Source organism: Lycium barbarum, chromosome 4, assembly GCF_019175385.1.
Source record: "Lycium barbarum isolate Lr01 chromosome 4, ASM1917538v2, whole genome shotgun sequence".
In the NCBI taxonomy this organism is placed as follows: Eukaryota; Viridiplantae; Streptophyta; class Magnoliopsida; order Solanales; family Solanaceae; genus Lycium; species Lycium barbarum.
The window spans coordinates 41,957,788-41,979,938 of record NC_083340.1 but is presented as its reverse complement, the minus strand read 5'-3'; the positions used below and the strand labels follow the sequence as shown (position 1 = coordinate 41,979,938).

Sequence of the window (22,151 nt, the reverse complement as noted above, 5' to 3'; positions counted from 1 at the left end):
TGCGTCTGCTACTCCCAAGTCACATAAATCCACCGATAATCAAGAAAAACCACATCAACACCTAAGGGGTCTACAGGCCACAAGCCCAAACAAAGAAGTCACACACGGCAATAACATCCTATAATTCCATCCCAAATCTCTGATTTCCTACACATGCATTCCCTGTTTCTTCTAACACAACAATACGAGAAGCTAACCAGAGTCTATCGAAAGAAAGCCATAACCTACCTCATGGCCGAGGGGGTGCCACGAACATCCATTGATTCCTTCAATCCACCGCCACATCACAATCTGCACAAAATAGCTTGGAAGCAACTATATGCCCGAGAATATATCTACTGATCATAAACCTTACAAGGGTATTCAGATAAAAGGGAGGTTTGGGATTTATCCACCTCTATATTCCATCCACAACACTCCAAGATGTTTTACCCACTTTTAAGCTCATATTGGGGAAACTATACTCATTTCCAAATCCATGGAAGAACTTATTTTTGGAAGAAGAAAGGTAGAGGTCTCGGTCCTTAACCTCTTCTAGAAGGAATATATGGAAGATTGTAAAAAGGGAACTTTGTGGAGATGTTGCTAATCCATCATCTCTCCAACTCTAGGTTACTTGTAACACCCACTTGACAATTCTTTATGAAATAAGATTTAAGTGGTTTAGGAGTAATCTTCTAGGTGGAATGTTAAATTTGAAGGTGTTGGAAAGGTCTATCAAGACCAAGGATCTAGTATTTTCTGGTTTTCCCTGAACTGGGCAGCTGGAATTTAGGGTATTGAAAAATAGGACAATTCCCGAAATGATTCCTTAAATAGGAGATTTTTCACTGCGTGCACCGCTTCAGCAGTTGAGCAACCGCTTTGGCGGCAGCGCTGCAGCGCTTACAGGGCCGCTGCAGCGGAACAGTGTTATCCCGACCCACCGCTTCAGCGGGGCCACTGCTGCTGGAGCGCCAGCGCTGTAGCGCTCAGATGGGCGACGGGGTTGTCTAGCTAGGTCCTTGACCCGGATTTTGATGCTTGATTCTCTTCCACGCAAAGGGTACCACCAGGTTAGATGTCCTTCGTAAATATTTTACCGAAAGGAAGGGTCCGGCGGACACGTTTAGGGGTATTTCAGAACTTTTTACAGTAACGTCGAAACGGATCGTTACAGTAACACACTTATACTTTGCCTGAATTATTTTGATCTGGAATATATACCCACTTAAAATGCCAAACCCAGTTCTTCACAGTGTAGTGTGTACACACGCCTAACTTTTTTTTTTTACTTTTTAAATTCCTCTCTCCTTCTTTCTTTCTTCCTTTCTTTCTTTCTTTCTTTCTTCGCCCATTGTTATTGTTCCACTATCTCCACCAGACCCCGTAAAAATACATCAATTAAATCACATAGACCCACCTTACTTTTTTTAGGCTATAGCAGTGAAAAGAAAAGGAATAATCACAAACTGATCATCTTCTTCCTCAGTTGACATCATTGTGGGAGAGAGATAACCCTTTATCTTTAAAGACCTCATATTAAATAATTATAAATTTGCACATACTAATGATATTGGAAGTTGATCTATCTTAAATATTGTTTCATTTGAACAACCATTGATACTGGTTGTGGGGTAACTTTCCTTTTTACTCTTTTAGAAAATGTTGCTAATTACAGAAGTTTTATTAGCTGGAATTTGTCGATATTCTTATTTCTATAATTTTTTGTTGCAAACATATAATGCCTCCTTCAAAATATTATATTTTCTCCATTTTGGGTCTTTTACTTACTCGTTACATTCCTTCTTTATTGTTGCTACATCTTTTATGGTGTTCTATTTGTTGATATTTTTTATAAACAACCCATTATTTCATGGAAGAAACATTAAAACTTTAAAATTAAAATAAAACTTGTAACAACTGAGATTTGTCAATCATCATGGGCTTTTTCTTTTGATATGCCATAATTTGATTTTAGTGATAATTGGGTAGGACAAATTATATTAAACTCTAATGAAGAATGAAATCTAAGAGTAAGCTATCTATTTGGTTGTACTTTATAATACATTATTTTAATATATTAGATACTGATATATGATTAAGCAGGTGATTGAAATTTTCTGGCTAGATGAAGAAATTGGGAGGGTTCCCTTTTTTCTTTCGTCTGAAAACTTTGGATGTCCTGATAATGGAAAAGAATATTATGAATTAAAAATGAAAAAAAATAAAAAAGAGGAGAGAAAAGGTGCTGGCCATGGCTGAGTTGCAATGGTGAAATAGAGGGGAAGGGGCTTAACAAGTGATTGTAGTAAATTACTATATATAGTATTCAATTAAACAATGACATTTGTACAAATCAGTCAATTTTAAATTTCTATTTTTGCCTCATACACTTACAAGAGAGTGAGCACACTTGCGTGCCACATCATTACTCAAGGGTATATATACTTCGGTTTAAAATATTTTAGGGGGTTATAGGACCCTCGCAAATATAAGTGTGTTACTAGTAATTCAGGACAAATTTGAGAGTGTTTTTATGCATTATCCCTATAAAAAAAAATACAATAATAATTTAATTACAAATAGAAAAGTAAAAAATTATCTTCTTTATCTTTGTCACAGAATATAAATATAATTTTAGGGACATAATATTTCAACTCTCTAGGTGGTAATCTTTTTATTCGTGGGTTCAATAAGAAATTATTTATTTGCAATCAGTGATCGCTAAAGTTTATTGGTCAAAACTTTTATCCAAATGAGTTTCAGTAACTTAAAAGCTTTAAATTTAATAGATTAAACTTTTCGACAACGTGTTTATCTTGAAGTTATGTGACAAATCTAGTTGACTAATTTGTTTTAGTACATAAATCTAGTTGACTAATAACATACATTTTACCCCATTAAATGCTAAATTCAAACATAACCGATTATATCTATTTATTAAGGAGTAGGGATAAGATATTTAAGATTGAAGCTTCAATTTATGCTGGTCTACGCATTTATTAATTAATATACGTACAACTAAATCATTATGGTTTATTTATAACGCATGGTAATGTTAGGTTATAAGCTAATATTCATGACGTTTAAGCTATGCTTTTAGAGTAATATTTGGCATGAGTCTTCGACTTATAAGGACAAACTCTAAATAATATTTGCCCATTAAGGAGTCTCATAAACCATTTCTTGGTATGCTTAGAAGAGTAAACGATTAATAAAAATAAAAGCAAAAAAATATATTTTATGATCATCATATTTCTATTATATACAAGTGCCAAAGGAGGAATAACACAGCTTCACCAACTTGTACCAAAAGCTTTACAATTTGTACACACAATTAATGCTTGTATCATAAGCTACATAACTTGTACACTTTACTCAACTAGTACTTCACTCCTTCCCATATTACTTGGCCACATTACTAAAAATATATGTTCAAATTAGTTGTTCATTTACAAAACCAAGATAAAATTAATTAATTAATTCTCATCTTACCCTTAGTGTCAAATGTTCTTGAAAATAGTCAATTTTGATTAAAATGTATTTATTGGAGAGAGATAAATGTAAGATAGTAAAATACATCTTTTATTTATTTATTTCTATTATATATATATTTCTATTATATATGTGAAGAGAGGACTAACATAGCAATACAAATTTACCCCACAAGCTATATAAATTGTACAGTTTAACCAACTAACAGAAAAATGAAGTACTTCCTCCGTCCCATATTATTTTGCCACATTACTAAACAACTGTTTTATCCCACGTGGACATATGTCATAGTACTGAATATTTATTCTCTTATCATGTAGACACGTATGCACTTCAATTTTAATTCTCCGACACATTTATTTCCTCTGTGCACTTTTACTTGTTGACTTTTGACTTTTCAAGTTCTTTAAGAATTAATAAATGAAGTACTCCCTCTATCCCATATTACTTGGTCACATTACTAAACTACTTTTTTATCCCACATGGACATATGTCATAGTACTAAATATATATTCTCTTATCATGTATACACATATACACTTCAATTTTAATTCTCCGACACATATTTATTTCCTCCGTGCACTTTTACTTGTTTACTTTTGACTTTACATGTTCTTTAATAATTAATAAATGAAGTACTCAACATTACTAAAAATATATGTCCAAATTACTTGTTCATTTACAAAACTAAGATAAAATTAACTAAATCTTTCCCATCTTACCCTCTCCGTCCCATATTACTTGGCCACATTACTAAAAACTGGGCATATGTCATAGTACTGAATATTTATCTCTTCTCATGTATACACATATGCACTTCAATTTTAATTCTCTAACACATTTATTTCCTCCATGCACTTATACTTGTTGACTTTGACTTTTCAAGTTATTTAAGAATTAATAAATGAATTACTCCCTGTGTCCCATATTACATGGCCACATTACTAAACTACTTTTTTATCCCACGTGAATATATGTCATGGTACTGAATATTTATTCTCTTCTCATGTATACACGTATGCACTTCAATTTTAATTCCCCGACACATATTTATTCCCTTCGTGCACTTTTACTTGTCCACTTTTGACTTCTCACGTTCTTTAAGAATTAATAAATGAAGTATATATTTTATCATAATATTCGTATTTATTGGTGTATAGTCTCAATAGCCTCAGAAAATGATTTGAAAATGAATAATTAATGTGAAGGGTAAAATAAGAAGAAAAATTTCTTTCTCTTGATGGGTTAACGTAGACAAGTAAAAGTGAAGGGAGGGAGTGACTTTTATCCCCGTTTTCCTTCATTGTCCTTATTTTACTCTATTTTGCATTTTCTGATTATTGTTTCTTTACATTTATAAAATGTATTACTTTATATTTTCATTTCGGAATTAAAATTTTGGTGATTTACGATATAACATATATCTTTCTAATTTTTATTTCTTTGTAACAATTCTTTTTATCTATAATAGTTAATATAAAAAATTATAATATATTTTTTAAGTAATTTAATAAAAAAAATTATTAGTTTTGCTTTTAAAAATTCTATATATACATTAATTGACATGGATATCAACATGTCGGTATACATATAAGATATTAACAAATTTAAAAGAAAAAATCTAGAATCAAAATATTACTTTTTCCTCATATTCTTACTAATTTTCTTTTTCACATCGATGAACAACTTTCATTGTCATGACAATGAGAAAAAAGTCTGATTCTTTCCGTCTCAAAGACTTAATTCCATCATATGTTTTTAATTTTTAAACTCCATTTTTTTAATTATAACTAAAGTTATGGTACATAAAATACATTTTTTATATGCTGCTATATATAATAACAATTAGAATGTTTTTAAAATTTATTTTCAAAATACAAACTTTAAAGACTAGCTAATTAAAGTGAATAGACATATTCGGCCCGCGCACGGGCATGTATTCCTAGTTATGTATAATTTTTCTACAACCACATTGGACAAACTTATGAAAACTCTCAACCAAAGTTACTATATTACTACTACATATAAGCAAGAATATGGAGTTTTTGTAGTCCTCACAATGTCATTTTTGTAATTTGACATGTGTTGTTGATTTGTTGTTCAAATTTAAGATTTTGTCTTATTCCTCTTTTATGTTGCCCTTAATTTAGTTTAGTATTACTTTGATTTCCATCACATAATTTGGTAAAGAAGAAAAAACACTTTTGAGATATTTTGCAAGACTAATTAAATCCCCCCCCCCCCCCCCCCCCACCTACTATTTTGCGTTGCATGTACTGATATTTTGTCACTAATTTTCTACGTGGTAAACAAACATGTGTTGCTTGTACTATTTTATTTATAAGCTTCGTCAACAAAAAATAATCTTAAAAAATATATTGATCCATGTAGGAGTGCAGCTATTCAAGAAATAAAATAACTAATAATTCATATATTTTTTGCCTAGTTTTCAAATATATAAATTTTATTTTAATGATTCAAAAGTATTATAAGTCCACATAGTTAGTAAATCAAAATATTTAAAAAGTAAGAAAAATATAGTAAAAGAAAAACTGTTTGACTACCCAAATAGTAATACCTTTACATAATATGACACGGAAGGAACACTTTTTTTCCTTAACAAAAAAATGAAATCAAGAAACATATTACGCTATGCTATAATAAATCTATCAAGACAATTAGACATTGTGCATATTCATTACTTAATAATTCCATCTTTTGAGACGGGTATCGCTTACATGTATAGATATTGGCAAGTCTATTTATAGATCTTATTCTCCTATCTTAAACTCAAAAACTATAGAAACCACTAACTATATTGCTTGTGCACTCGTATATAGATTTTAGAATTTAACATTACTATGAATAATTTGTTGAGTTTTTATATGATGAGCTTGCTATTGAAAGTATACCTTTTACCTAGTAAAATCAATGAATATATTTTTGTGTTGTTTATTAATTTGAGCTTAAAATCGATCGTCGTATTTGTTATTTCTTCTTGGAATGTTTTGCAAAAAAAATATAAGACGGTCTATTTGATGTTGAATTTCAACAGTAAATATTGAAATACCCAATGCGATAAAGAAAAATAAAGAAGACAAACATTTGCAAACAAACTAATGATTAGCTTCGTCAATAGGCTTTGCTTTGTAATGCATAATTCCATTTCCTGTTAATTATAACATCACTTATTCAATATTAGTAAATCATAATTTCTTTATTTATTTGAGGTTGAAAAATCGTGCCAGCATTTTTTGAACACTCAAATATCTTTTTGCAATAATTGGTTAGTCAACATAGATTTAATTCAGAAAAAAAAAGTGAAATTAATCCAACATATGATAAAGTTCAATTTTAATTATTGGATACCATATTCTCAAAAGCATTCAATGAAATTAAAAAGAGAAGAGCTCTTATAACATGAAATTATTTGAAAATAAAAAGAAATTCTTCTTTGACTTTCAAATACATTTATATTATGATTTAGTTTTTAGGAGTTCGTAGAGAATGTCGAACTACTTCTTCAATAACTTAATGTCACAAAAAGAGAAAAAAAATTATAAATTTAATTTTAATATTAGTATTGAGTTCGGGCTTAGCACGGGCCAGGTGACACTAGTATATATAATAAAAAAGAAAAAAAAATGGACAAACTAGTGAAAATTAGAAAATAGGAACATGCTTTTTACTCTTATGAAAAGAAAAATTATAGTATAAAATAGTAGGTACTAAACTTGTACACAACACACTTGATAGTAAAATCCAGATCTCTATATATACTAGACAACTTCTTCATGATAGTTGTCATCCAGATCCAAGATTTATAACATAGAGAAAAAAACCAAACAATCTTGATTGAACAATGGAGAACAAGTATGATCAATTCAAAGGACAACCTCGTCTTCCCAAGTTTGCTGTCCCAAAGAGGTACAATTTAAGGTTGAAGCCTGACCTTTTCACCTGTAAATTCACTGGCTACGTTGACATCTCTGTTGATGTTGTCTCTGACACCAAATTCATTGTCCTCAATGCTGCTGAATTATCTGTTGACCCCAAGTCTCTTCACTTCAAATCTTCAAACAAGGTGACTTTTCTTGATTAACCCTTTTCAAGATTGAGCCTTTTTTGAACAACAAGTAGTTTGATATGTTATCCTTTGTTGTTTGTTCTTTTCAAATAATAAGGTGCTTTTATTGATTGATCCTTTTTTGAAGATTGAGCATTTTTTTACCAACAAGTAGTTTGATATGTTATCTTTTGTTGTTTATTGTTTGTTCTTGATTTTATTATTAGCTATTGTTTCCTTTATTTTGGTTACTATTTTATTTGTTGTTGTGCTTTTATTGATTGACCCTTGAGCATTTCTTCACCAACAAGTAGTTTGATATGTGATCCTTTGTTGTTTGTTCACTCTAAATCATCAAACAAGGTGCATTTCTTGATTGACCCTTTTTCAAGATTAAGCCTTTTTTAACCAACAAGTTGTTTGATATGTTATCTTTTGTTGTTTTTTCTTCAATGATATTATTTCCTGTTGTTTCCTTTTCTTCTGTTACTGTTTTATTTGTTGTTGCTACCGTTCTCTTCAAATCTTCAAAGAAGATGCTTTTCTTGATTGACCCTTTTTAAGATTGACCAGTTTTTGACCAACAAGTAATTTGATATGTTATCCTTGTTGTTTGTTGTTTGTTCTTCGATTTTATTATTACCTGTTGTTTCGATCCTCACTTGTGGGATCGAAAGAAATGTTAATAGGTTTATAGGCTACATGGGCTCTCCCACATATCAGACTAGTCTTTTGGGTTGGTGTCACGACCCAATTCGTGAGTTGTGGTGACACCTACACTATCCCCCGAGTAGGCGAACCACATTCTCAATAACAAGTTAAATAAGCGGAAAAAAATTAAATAAGAAGTTATTAAGTCTTAAATACTTATCATAACTAGAATTGTCACGACATCCCCAAAATCTGGTCAAAGGGTACAACAGCGCTAAACATAGTCTGGAATACAAGTTTGAAAATACCGAAGGCTACATATTGTCTGTCGAATACAAAAACAGAAATAAATAAAAAGGGTACTTCAGCGGCCACGGATGACCAAGTAGTTCACCCTAAATGACTAAACGATGTCACCCTCGCGTATCAGCCACGGGGCATAGAACTAGAGCCTGGATTGTACTCTGCACTCAACAAAAAGGGCAGCAAGAGTAGCATCAGTACAACACTAGTACCGATAAGTATCATAGGCCGACAATGATTAGACAACGCATGAAGAAGTGGAAACTAACAAGTACCACATAGCGCAAACCGGTATGGTCACATATCATATACAAGTAATGTGTAAAGGAATCATGAAATCAACCAAGACAGATATAGTCCACCAAATGATCAGTCAAATATATGAGTGGATGAATGCAATGCAATGCAACAGTCACCTCTCTCACTCCACTCTCGTACACACATGCTAAAGGCAGTGCCTCAAAGCCATGACCCATGGGGGACCCGCGAAGTCCATGTACCACTAGTGGTCTCCGACAAAAAACTCGGAGGCTATCAATCACTCTCAATCATCGGCAAAGACCTCGGAGTCTCTCTGACACTCTCAATCTCCGACAAAGACCATCTCCGGTAAAGACCTCGGAGTCTCTCAATCTCTCACCTCACCATCATCACAAGAATAATATGGAAAGCATGTCATGCATGATATCGGTCTCAACACATATCACTAATATACAATGGACAAGTACAAGTCATATTACTGTCCACTGTTCAATTATCAATATTACAATTCCTTTTCATATGATGAGTGAGCTAGTATGTGACGGAGATACAAACAGGTGATAATCACCGAAAATAACACATATGGTGACAAGCCCACATAACAGCTAACAAAACCAACTTAATTGGAATTCACCTCCACTTCATGCCCGAAGGCCTATCATGCTATCCCCGTCACTTTCTACAACTACATACGATTCTCTAATCAGAGTCTAACTAAAGTAGACCGTAACCTACCTCAATACCGAGCGGGTGCCATGAACTATCAAACCAATGCCTTTCTTTTGCGTACAGCCTCTGAACAATCGAAATCTATCAAATATGTGATTTACATTAGAATACAAATCTAAGGACACCCATATTGCTATATTTGTATTCGAAACCCAAAAACGCACCCGAAAAGTGGCCTTGGGCCCACAAGGGCACAATTGGAATTTTTTTGAAAAATTCTAACTTTAATAACTTATGGATTCTAACTTTAATTCTAAAAATTGAAAAGTAAATCTAGTCAAATAAAGTCTACATTTTAGTTTTGAGGTTATAGAAATATTATAACTTAATAATTCTAACATAACTTAATAATTCTAACTTTGAAAAGCACAATTCCAACCAATTTTAAAAATTGAAAAGTAAATCTAGAGAAATAAAATCTACATTTTAGTATTGAGGTTATAGAAATACTATAACTTAACAATTCTAACTTTGAAAAGCACAATCCCAACCAATTCTAACTTTGAATTCTCAATAACAATTCTAACTTTAATAACTTATGAATTCTAACTTTAATTCTAAAAATTGAAAAGTAAATCTAGTCAAATAAAATCTAAATTTTAGTTTTGAGGTTATAGAAATATTATAACTTAATAATTCTAACATAACTTAATAATTCTAACTTTGAAAAGCACAATTCCAACCGATTCTAAAAATTGAAAAGTAAATCTAGAGAAATAAAATCTACATTTTAGTATTGAGGTTATAGAAATACTATAACTTAACAATTCTAACTTTGAAAAGCACAATCCCAACCAATTCTAACTTTGAATTCTCAATAACAATTCTAACTTTCATAACCTATGGATTCTAACTTTAATTTTAAAAATTGAAAAGTAAATCTAGTCAAATAAAGTCTACATTTTAGTTTTGAGGTTATAGAAATATTATAACTTAATAATTCTAAAATAACGTAATAATTCTAACTTTGAAAAAGCACAATTCCAACCAATTCTAAAAATTGAAAAGTAAATCCAGAGAAATAAAATCTACATTTTAGTATTGATGCTATAGAAATACTATAACTTAACAATTCTAACTTTGAAAAGCACAATCCCAACCAATTCTAATTTTGAATTCTCAATAACAATTCTAACTTTAATAACTTATGGATTCTAACTTTAATTCTAAAAATTGAAAAGTAAATCTAGTCAAATAAAGTCTACATTTTAGTTTTGAGGTTATAGAAATATTATAACTTAATAAGTCTAACATAACTTAATAATTCTAACTTTGAAAAGCACAATTCCAACCAATTCTAAAAATTGAAAAGTAAATCTAGAGAAGTAAAATCTACATTTTAGTATTGAGGTTATAGAAATACTATAACTTAACAATTCTAACTTTGAAAAGCACAATCCCAACCAATTCTAATTTTGAATTCTCAATAACAATTCTAACTTTAATAACTTATGGATTCTAACTTTAATTCTAAAAATTGAAAAGTAAATCTAGTCAAATAAAGTCTACATTTTAGTTTTGAGGTTATAGAAATATTATAACTTAATAAGTCTAACATAACTTAACAATTCTAACTTTGAAAAGCACAATCCCAACCAATTCTAATTTTGAATTCTCAATAACAATTCTAACTTTAATAACTTATGGATTCTAACTTTAATTCTAAAAATTGAAAAGTAAATCTAGTCAAATAAAGTCTACATTTTAGTTTTGAGGTTATAGAAATATTATAACTTAATAAGTCTAACATAACTTAATAATTCTAACTTTGAAAAGCACAATTACAACCAATTCTAAAAATTGAAAAGTAAATCTAGAGAAGTAAAATCAACATTTTAGTATTGAGGTTATAGAAATACTATAACTTAACAATTCTAACTTTGAAAAGCACAATCCCAACCAATTCTAACTTTGAATTCTCAATAACAATTCTAACTTTCATAACCTATGGATTCTAACTTTAATTCTAAAAATTGAAAAGTAAATCTAGTCAAATAAAGTCTACATTTTAGTTTTGAGGTTATAGAAATATTATAACTTAATAATTCTAACATAACTTAATAATTCTAACTTTGAAAAGCACAATTCCAACCGATTCTAAAAATTGAAAAGTAAAATCTAGAGAAATAAAATCTACATTTTAGTATTGAGGTTATAGAAATACTATAACTTAACAATTCTAACTTTGAAAAGCACAATCCCAACAAATTCTAACTTTGAATTCTCAATAACAATTCTAACTTTAATAACTTATGGATTCTAACTTTAATTCTAAAAATTGAAAAGTAAATCTAGTCAAATAAAATCTACATTTTAGTTTTGAGGTTATAGAAATATTATAACTTAATAATTCTAACATAACTTAATAATTCTAACTTTGAAAAGCACAATTCCAACCGATTCTAAAAATTGAAAAGTAAAATCTAGAGAAATAAAATCTACATTTTAGTATTGAGGTTATAGAAATACTATAACTTAACAATTCTAACTTTGAAAAGCACAATCCCAACAAATTCTAACTTTGAATTCTCAATAACAATTCTAACTTTAATAACTTATGGATTCTAACTTTAATTCTAAAAATTGAAAAGTAAATCTAGTCAAATAAAATCTACATTTTAGTTTTGAGGTTATAGAAATATTATAACTTAATAATTCTAACATAACTTAATAATTCTAACTTTGAAAAGAACAATTCCAACCAATTCTAAAAATTGAAAAGTAAATCTAGAGAAATAAAATCTACATTTTAGTATTGAGGTTATAGAAATACTATAACTTAACAATTCTAACTTTGAAAAGCACAATCCCAACCAATTCTAACTTTGAATTCTCAATAACAATTCTAACTTTAATAACTTATGGATTGTAGCTTTAATTCTAAAAATTGAAAAGTAAATCAAGTCAAATCAAGTCTACATTTTAGTATTGAGGTTATAGAAATATTATAACTTAATAATTCTAACATAACTTAATAATTCTAACTTTGAAAAGCACAATTCCAACCAATTCTAAAAATTGAAAAGTAAATCTAGAGAAATAAAATCTACATTTTAGTATTGAGGTTATAGAAATACTATAACTTAACAATTCTAACTTTGAAAAGCACAATCCCAACCAATTCTAACTTTGAATTCTCAATAACAATTCTAACTTTAATTCTAAAAATTGAAAAGTAAATCTAGTCAAATAAAGTCTACATTTTAGTTTTGAGGTTATAGAAATATTATAACTTAATAATTCTAACATAACTTATTAATTCTAACTTTGAAAAACACAATTCCAACCGATTCTAAAAATTGAAAAGTAAATCTAGAGAAATAAAATCTACATTTTAGTATTGAGGTTATAGAAATACTATAACTTAACAATTCTAACTTTGAAAAGCACAATCCCAACCAATTCTAACTTTGAATTCTCAATAACAATTCTAACTTTAATTCTAAAAATTGAAAAGTAAATCTAGTCAAATAAAGTCTACATTTTAGTTTTGAGGTTATAGAAATATTATAACTTAATAAGTCTAACATAACTTAATAATTCTAACTTTGAAAAGCACAATTACAACCAATTCTAAAAATTGAAAAGTAAATCTAGAGAAGTAAAATCAACATTTTAGTATTGAGGTTATAGAAATACTATAACTTAACAATTCTAACTTTGAAAAGCACAATCCCAACCAATTCTAACTTTGAATTCTCAATAACAATTCTAACTTTCATAACCTATGGATTCTAACTTTAATTCTAAAAATTGAAAAGTAAATCTAGTCAAATAAAGTCTACATTTTAGTTTTGAGGTTATAGAAATATTATAACTTAATAATTCTAACATAACTTAATAATTCTAACTTTGAAAAGCACAATTCCAACCGATTCTAAAAATTGAAAAGTAAAATCTAGAGAAATAAAATCTACATTTTAGTATTGAGGTTATAGAAATACTATAACTTAACAATTCTAACTTTGAAAAGCACAATCCCAACAAATTCTAACTTTGAATTCTCAATAACAATTCTAACTTTAATAACTTATGGATTCTAACTTTAATTCTAAAAATTGAAAAGTAAATCTAGTCAAATAAAATCTACATTTTAGTTTTGAGGTTATAGAAATATTATAACTTAATAATTCTAACATAACTTAATAATTCTAACTTTGAAAAGAACAATTCCAACCAATTCTAAAAATTGAAAAGTAAATCTAGAGAAATAAAATCTACATTTTAGTATTGAGGTTATAGAAATACTATAACTTAACAATTCTAACTTTGAAAAGCACAATTCCAACCAATTCTAACTTTGAATTCTCAATAACAATTCTAACTTTAATAACTTATGGATTGTAGCTTTAATTCTAAAATTTGAAAAGTAAATCAAGTCAAATCAAGTCTACATTTTAGTTTTGAGGTTATAGAAATATTATAACTTAATAATTCTAACATAACTTAATAATTCTAACTTTGAAAAGCATAATTCCAACCAATTCTAAAAATTGAAAAGTAAATCTAGAGAAATAAAATCTACATTTTAGTATTGAGGTTATAGAAATACTATAACTTAACAATTCTAACTTTGAAAAGCACAATCCCAACCAATTCTAACTTTGAATTCTCAATAACAATTCTAACTTTAATAACTTATGGATTGTAGCTTTAATTCTAAAAATTGAAAAGTAAATCAAGTCAAATCAAGTCTACATTTTAGTATTGAGGTTATAGAAATATTATAACTTAATAATTCTAACATAACTTAATAATTCTAACTTTGAAAAGCACAATTCCAACCAATTCTAAAAATTGAAAAGTAAATCTAGAGAAATAAAATCTACATTTTAGTATTGAGGTTATAGAAATACTATAACTTAACAATTCTAACTTTGAAAAGCACAATCCCAACCAATTCTAACTTTGAATTCTCAATAACAATTCTAACTTTAATTCTAAAAATTGAAAAGTAAATCTAGTCAAATAAAGTCTACATTTTAGTTTTGAGGTTATAGAAATATTATAACTTAATAATTCTAACATAACTTATTAATTCTAACTTTGAAAAACACAATTCCAACCGATTCTAAAAATTGAAAAGTAAATCTAGAGAAATAAAATCTACATTTTAGTATTGAGGTTATAGAAATACTATAACTTAACAATTCTAACTTTGAAAAGCACAATCCCAACCAATTCTAACTTTGAATTCTCAATAACAATTCTAACTTTCATAACCTATGGATTCTACCTTTAATTTTAAAAATTGAAAAGTAAATCTAGTCAAATAAAGTCTACATTTTAGTTTTGAGGTTATAGAAATATTATAACTTAATAATTCTAAAATAACGTAATAATTCTAACTTTGAAAAACACAATTCCAACCGATTCTAAAAATTTAAAAGTAAATCTAGAGAAATAAAATCTACATTTTAGTATTGAGGGTATAGAAATACTATACCTTAACAATTCTAACTTTGAAAAGCACAATCCCAACCAATTCTAACTTTGAATTCTCAATAACAATTCTAACTTTAATAACTTATGGATTCTAACTTTAATTCTAAAAATTGAAAAGTAAATCTAGTCAAATAAAATCTACATTTTAGTTTTGAGGTTATAGAAATATTATAACTTAATAATTCTAACATAACTTAATAATTCTAACTTTGAAAAGAACAATTCCAAACATTTTCTAAAAATTGAAAAGTAAATCTAGAGAAATAAAATCTACATTTTAGTATTGAGGTTATAGAAATAATATAACTTAACAATTCTAACTTTGAAAAGCACAATTCCAACCAATTCTAACTTTGAATTCTCAATAACAATTCTAACTTTAATAACTTATGGATTGTAGCTTTAATTCTAAAAATTGAAAAGTAAATCAAGTCAAATCAAGTCTACATTTTAGTTTTGAGGTTATAGAAATATTATAACTTAATAATTCTAACATCACTTAATAATTCTAACTTTGAAAAGCATAATTCCAACCAATTCTAAAAATTGAAAAGTAAATCTAGAGAAATAAAATCTACATTTTAGTATTGAGGTTATAGAAATACTATAACTTAACAATTCTAACTTTGAAAAGCACAATCCCAACCAATTCTAACTTTGAATTCTCAATAACAATTCTAACTTTAATAACTTATGGATTGTAGCTTTAATTCTAAAAATTGAAAAGTAAATCAAGTCAAATCAAGTCTACATTTTAGTATTGAGGTTATAGAAATATTATAACTTAATAATTCTAACATAACTTAATAATTCTAACTTTGAAAAGCACAATTCCAACCAATTCTAAAAATTGAAAAGTAAATCTAGAGAAATAAAATCTACATTTTAGTATTGAGGTTATAGAAATACTATAACTTAACAATTCTAACTTTGAAAAGCACAATCCCAACCAATTCTAACTTTGAATTCTCAATAACAATTCTAACTTTAATTCTAAAAATTGAAAAGTAAATCTAGTCAAATAAAGTCTACATTTTAGTTTTGAGGTTATAGAAATATTATAACTTAATAATTCTAACATAACTTAATAATTCTAACTTTGAAAAACACAATTCCAACCGATTCTAAAAATTGAAAAGTAAATCTAGAGAAATAAAATCTACATTTTAGTATTGAGGTTATAGAAATACTATAACTTAACAATTCTAACTTTGAAAAGCACAATCCCAACCAATTCTAACTTTGAATTCTCAATAACAATTCTAACTTTCATAACCTATGGATTCTACCTTTAATTTTAAAAATTGAAAAGTAAATCTAGTCAAATAAAGTCTACATTTTAGTTTTGAGGTTATAGAAATATTATAACTTAATAATTCTAAAATAACGTAATAATTCTAACTTTGAAAAACACAATTCCAACCGATTCTAAAAATTTAAAAGTAAATCTAGAGAAATAAAATCTACATTTTAGTATTGAGGGTATAGAAATACTATACCTTAACAATTCTAACTTTGAAAAGCACAATCCCAACCAATTCTAACTTTGAATTCTCAATAACAATTCTAACTTTAATAACTTATGGATTCTAACTTTAATTCTAAAAATTGAAAAGTAAATCTAGTCAAATAAAATCTACATTTTAGTTTTGAGGTTATAGAAATATTATAACTTAATAATTCTAACATAACTTAATAATTCTAACTTTGAAAAGAACAATTCCAAACATTTTCTAAAAATTGAAAAGTAAATCTAGAGAAATAAAATCTACATTTTAGTATTGAGGTTATAGAAATACTATAACTTAACAATTCTAACTTTGAAAAGCACAATTCCAACCAATTCTAACTTTGAATTCTCAATAACAATTCTAACTTTAATAACTTATGGATTGTAGCTTTAATTCTAAAAATTGAAAAGTAAATCAAGTCAAATAAAGTCTACATTTTAGTTTTGAGGTTATAGAAATATTATAACTTAATAATTCTAACATCACTTAATAATTCTAACTTTGAAAAGCATAATTCCAACCAATTCTAAAAATTGAAAAGTAAATCTAGAGAAATAAAATCTACATTTTAGTATTGAGGTTATAGAAATACTATAACTTAACAATTCTAACTTTGAAAAGCACAATCCCAACCAATTCTAACTTTGAATTCTCAATAACAATTCTAACTTTAATAACTTATGGATTGTAGCTTTAATTCTAAAAATTGAAAAGTAAATCAAGTCAAATCAAGTCTACATTTTAGTATTGAGGTTATAGAAATATTATAACTTAATAATTCTAACATAACTTAATAATTCTAACTTTGAAAAACACAATTCCAACCAATTCTAAAAATTGAAAAGTAAATCTAGAGAAATAAAATCTACATTTTAGTATTGAGGTTATAGAAATACTATAACTTAACAATTCTAACTTTGAAAAGCACAATCCCAACCAATTCTAACTTTGAATTCTCAATAACAATTCTAACTTTAATAACTTATGGATTCTAACTTTAATTCTAAAAATTGAAAAGTAAATCTAGTCAAATAAAATCTACATTTTAGTTTTGAGGTTATAGAAATATTATAACTTAATAATTCTAACATAACTTAATAATTCTAACTTTGAAAAGAACAATTCCAACCAATTCTAAAAATTGAAAAGTAAATCTAGAGAAATAAAATCTACATTTTAGTATTGAGGTTATAGAAATACTATAACTTAACAATTCTAACTTTGAAAAGCACAATTCCAACCAATTCTAACTTTGAATTCTCAATAACAATTCTAACTTTAATAACTTATGGATTGTAGCTTTAATTCTAAAAATTGAAAAGTAAATCAAGTCAAATCAAGTCTACATTTTAGTTTTGAGGTTATAGAAATATTATAACTTAATAATTCTAACATAACTTAATAATTCTAACTTTGAAAAGCATAATTCCAACCAATTCTAAAAATTGAAAAGTAAATCTAGAGAAATAAAATCTACATTTTAGTATTGAGGTTATAGAAATACTATAACTTAACAATTCTAACTTTGAAAAGCACAATCCCAACCAATTCTAACTTTGAATTCTCAATAACAATTCTAACTTTAATTCTAAAAATTGAAAAGTAAATCTAGTCAAATAAAGTCTACATTTTAGTTTTGAGGTTATAGAAATATTATAACTTAATAATTCTAACATAACTTATTAATTCTAACTTTGAAAAACACAATTCCAACCGATTCTAAAAATTGAAAAGTAAATCTAGAGAAATAAAATCTACATTTTAGTATTGAGGTTATAGAAATACTATAACTTAACAATTCTAACTTTGAAAAGCACAATCCCAACCAATTCTAACTTTGAATTCTCAATAACAATTCTAACTTTCATAACCTATGGATTCTACCTTTAATTTTAAAAATTGAAAAGTAAATCTAGTCAAATAAAGTCTACATTTTAGTTTTGAGGTTATAGAAATATTATAACTTAATAATTCTAAAATAACGTAATAATTCTAACTTTGAAAAACACAATTCCAACCGATTCTAAAAATTTAAAAGTAAATCTAGAGAAATAAAATCTACATTTTAGTATTGAGGGTATAGAAATACTATACCTTAACAATTCTAACTTTGAAAAGCGCAATCCCAACCAATTCTAACTTTGAATTCTCAATAACAATTCTAACTTTAATAACTTATGGATTCTAACTTTAATTCTAAAAATTGAAAAGTAAATCTAGTCAAATAAAATCTACATTTTAGTTTTGAGGTTATAGAAATATTATAACTTAATAATTCTAACATAACTTAATAATTCTAACTTTGAAAAGAACAATTCCAAACATTTTCTAAAAATTGAAAAGTAAATCTAGAGAAATAAAATCTACATTTTAGTATTGAGGTTATAGAAATACTATAACTTAACAATTCTAACTTTGAAAAGCACAATTCCAACCAATTCTAACTTTGATTTCTCAATAACAATTCTAACTTTAATAACTTATGGATTGTAGCTTTAATTCTAAAAATTGAAAAGTAAATCAAGTCAAATCAAGTGTACATTTTAGTTTTGAGGTTATAGAAATATTATAACTTAATAATTCTAACATCACTTAATAATTCTAACTTTGAAAACCATAATTCCAACCAATTCTAAAAATTGAAAAGTAAATCTAGAGAAATAAAATCTACATTTTAGTATTGAGGTTATAGAAATACTATAACTTAACAATTCTAACTTTGAAAAGCACAATCCCAACCAATTCTAACTTTGAATTCTCAATAACAATTCTAACTTTAATAACTTATGGATTGTAGCTTTAATTCTAAAAATTGAAAAGTAAATCAAGTCAAATCAAGTCTACATTTTAGTATTGAGGTTATAGAAATATTATAACTTAATAATTCTAACATAACTTAATAATTCTAACTTTGAAAAGCACAATTCCAACCAATTCTAAAAATTGAAAAGTAAATCTAGAGAAATAAAATCTACATTTTAGTATTGAGGTTATAGAAATACTATAACTTAACAATTCTAACTTTGAAAAGCACAATCCCAACCAATTCTAACTTTGAATTCTCAATAACAATTCTAACTTTAATTCTAAAAATTGAAAAGTAAATCTAGTCAAATAAAGTCTACATTTTAGTTTTGAGGTTATAGAAATATTATAACTTAATAATTCTAACATAACTTAATAATTCTAACTTTGAAAAACACAATTCCAACCGATTCTAAAAATTGAAAAGTAAATCTAGAGAAATAAAATCTACATTTTAGTATTGAGGTTATAGAAATACTATAACTTAACAATTCTAACTTTGAAAAGCACAATCCCAACCAATTCTAACTTTGAATTCTCAATAACAATTCTAACTTTCATAACCTATGGATTCTACCTTTAATTTTAAAAATTGAAAAGTAAATCTAGTCAAATAAAGTCTACATTTTAGTTTTGAGGTTATAGAAATATTATAACTTAATAATTCTAAAATAACGTAATAATTCTAACTTTGAAAAACACAATTCCAACCGATTCTAAAAATTTAAAAGTAAATCTAGAGAAATAAAATCTACATTTTAGTATTGAGGGTATAGAAATACTATACCTTAACAATTCTAACTTTGAAAAGCACAATCCCAACCAATTCTAACTTTGAATTCTCAATAACAATTCTAACTTTAATAACTTATGGATTCTAACTTTAATTCTAAAAATTGAAAAGTAAATCTAGTCAAATAAAATCTACATTTTAGTTTTGAGGTTATAGAAATATTATAACTTAATAATTCTAACATAACTTAATAATTCTAACTTTGAAAAGAACAATTCCAAACATTTTCTAAAAATTGAAAAGTAAATCTAGAGAAATAAAATCTACATTTTAGTATTGAGGTTATAGAAATACTATAACTTAACAATTCTAACTTTGAAAAGCACAATTCCAACCAATTCTAACTTTGAATTCTCAATAACAATTCTAACTTTAATAACTTATGGATTGTAGCTTTAATTCTAAAAATTGAAAAGTAAATCAAGTCAAATCAAGTCTACATTTTAGTTTTGAGGTTATAGAAATATTATAAATTAATAATTCTAACATCACTTAATAATTCTAACTTTGAAAAGCATAATTCCAACCAATTCTAAAAATTGAAAAGTAAATCTAGAGAAATAAAATCTACATTTTAGTATTGAGGTTATAGAAATACTATAACTTAACAATTCTAACTTTGAAAAGCACAATCCCAACCAATTCTAACTTTGAATTCTCAATAACAATTCTAACTTTAATAACTTATGGATTGTAGCTTTAATTCTAAAAATTGAAAAGTAAATCAAGTCAAATCAAGTCTACATTTTAGTTTTGAGGTTATAGAAATATTATAACTTAATAATTCTAAAATAACGTAATAATTCTAACTTTGAAAAACACAATTCCAACCGATTCTAAAAATTTAAAAGTAAATCTAGAGAAATAAAATCTACATTTTAGTATTGAGGGTATAGAAATACTATACCTTAACAATTCTAACTTTGAAAAGCACAATCCCAACCAATTCTAACTTTGAATTCTCAATAACAATTCTAACTTTAATAACTTATGGATTCTAACTTTAATTCTAAAAATTGAAAAGTAAATCTAGTCAAATAAAATCTACATTTTAGTTTTGAGGTTATAGAAATATTATAACTTAATAATTCTAACATAACTTAATAATTCTAACTTTGAAAAGAACAATTCCAAACATTTTCTAAAAATTGAAAAGTAAATCTAGAGAAATAAAATCTACATTTTAGTATTGAGGTTATAGAAATACTATAACTTAACAATTCTAACTTTGAAAAGCACAATTCCAACCAATTCTAACTTTGAATTCTCAATAACAATTCTAACTTTAATAACTTATGGATTGTAGCTTTAATTCTAAAAATTGAAAAGTAAATCAAGTCAAATCAAGTCTACATTTTAGTTTTGAGGTTATAGAAATATTATAACTTAATAATTCTAACATCACTTAATAATTCTAACTTTGAAAAGCATAATTCCAACCAATTCTAAAAATTGAAAAGTAAATCTAGAGAAGTAAAATCTACATTTTAGTATTGAGGTTATAGAAATACTATAACTTTACAATTCTAACTTTGAAAAGCACAATCCCAACCAATTCTAACTTTGAATTCTCAATAACAATTCTAACTTTCATAACCTATGGATTCTACCTTTAATTTTAAAAATTGAAAAGTAAATCTAGTCAAATAAAGTCTACATTTTAGTTTTGAGGTTATAGAAATATTATAACTTAATAATTCTAAAATAACGTAATAATTCTAACTTTGAAAAACACAATTCCAACCAATTCTAAAAATTGAAAAGTAAATCTAGAGAAATAAAATCTACATTTTAGTATTGAGGTTATACAAATACTATAACTTAACAATTCTAACTTTGAAAAGCACAATCCCAACCAATTCTAACTTTGAATTCTCAATAACAATTCTAACTTTAATAACTTATGGATTCTAACTTTAATTCTAAAAATTGAAAAGTAAATCTAGTCAAATAAAGTCTACATTTTAGTTTTGAGGTTATAGAAATATTATAAATTAATAATTCAAACATAACTTAATAATTCTAACTTTGAAAAACACAATTCCAACCGATTCTAAAAATTGGAAAGTAAATCTAGAAAAATAAAATCTACATTTTAGTATTGAGTTAT

The 22,151-nt window shown here is 26.7% G+C and overlaps 1 pseudogene; it reads left to right on the top strand.

Annotated features, from left to right (window-relative positions):
* Window positions 1-7,033: 7,033 nt before the first annotated feature.
* LOC132638397 (aminopeptidase M1-like) overlaps window positions 7,034-22,151 on the top strand; it is a 54,563-nt pseudogene continuing 39,445 nt past the window's right edge.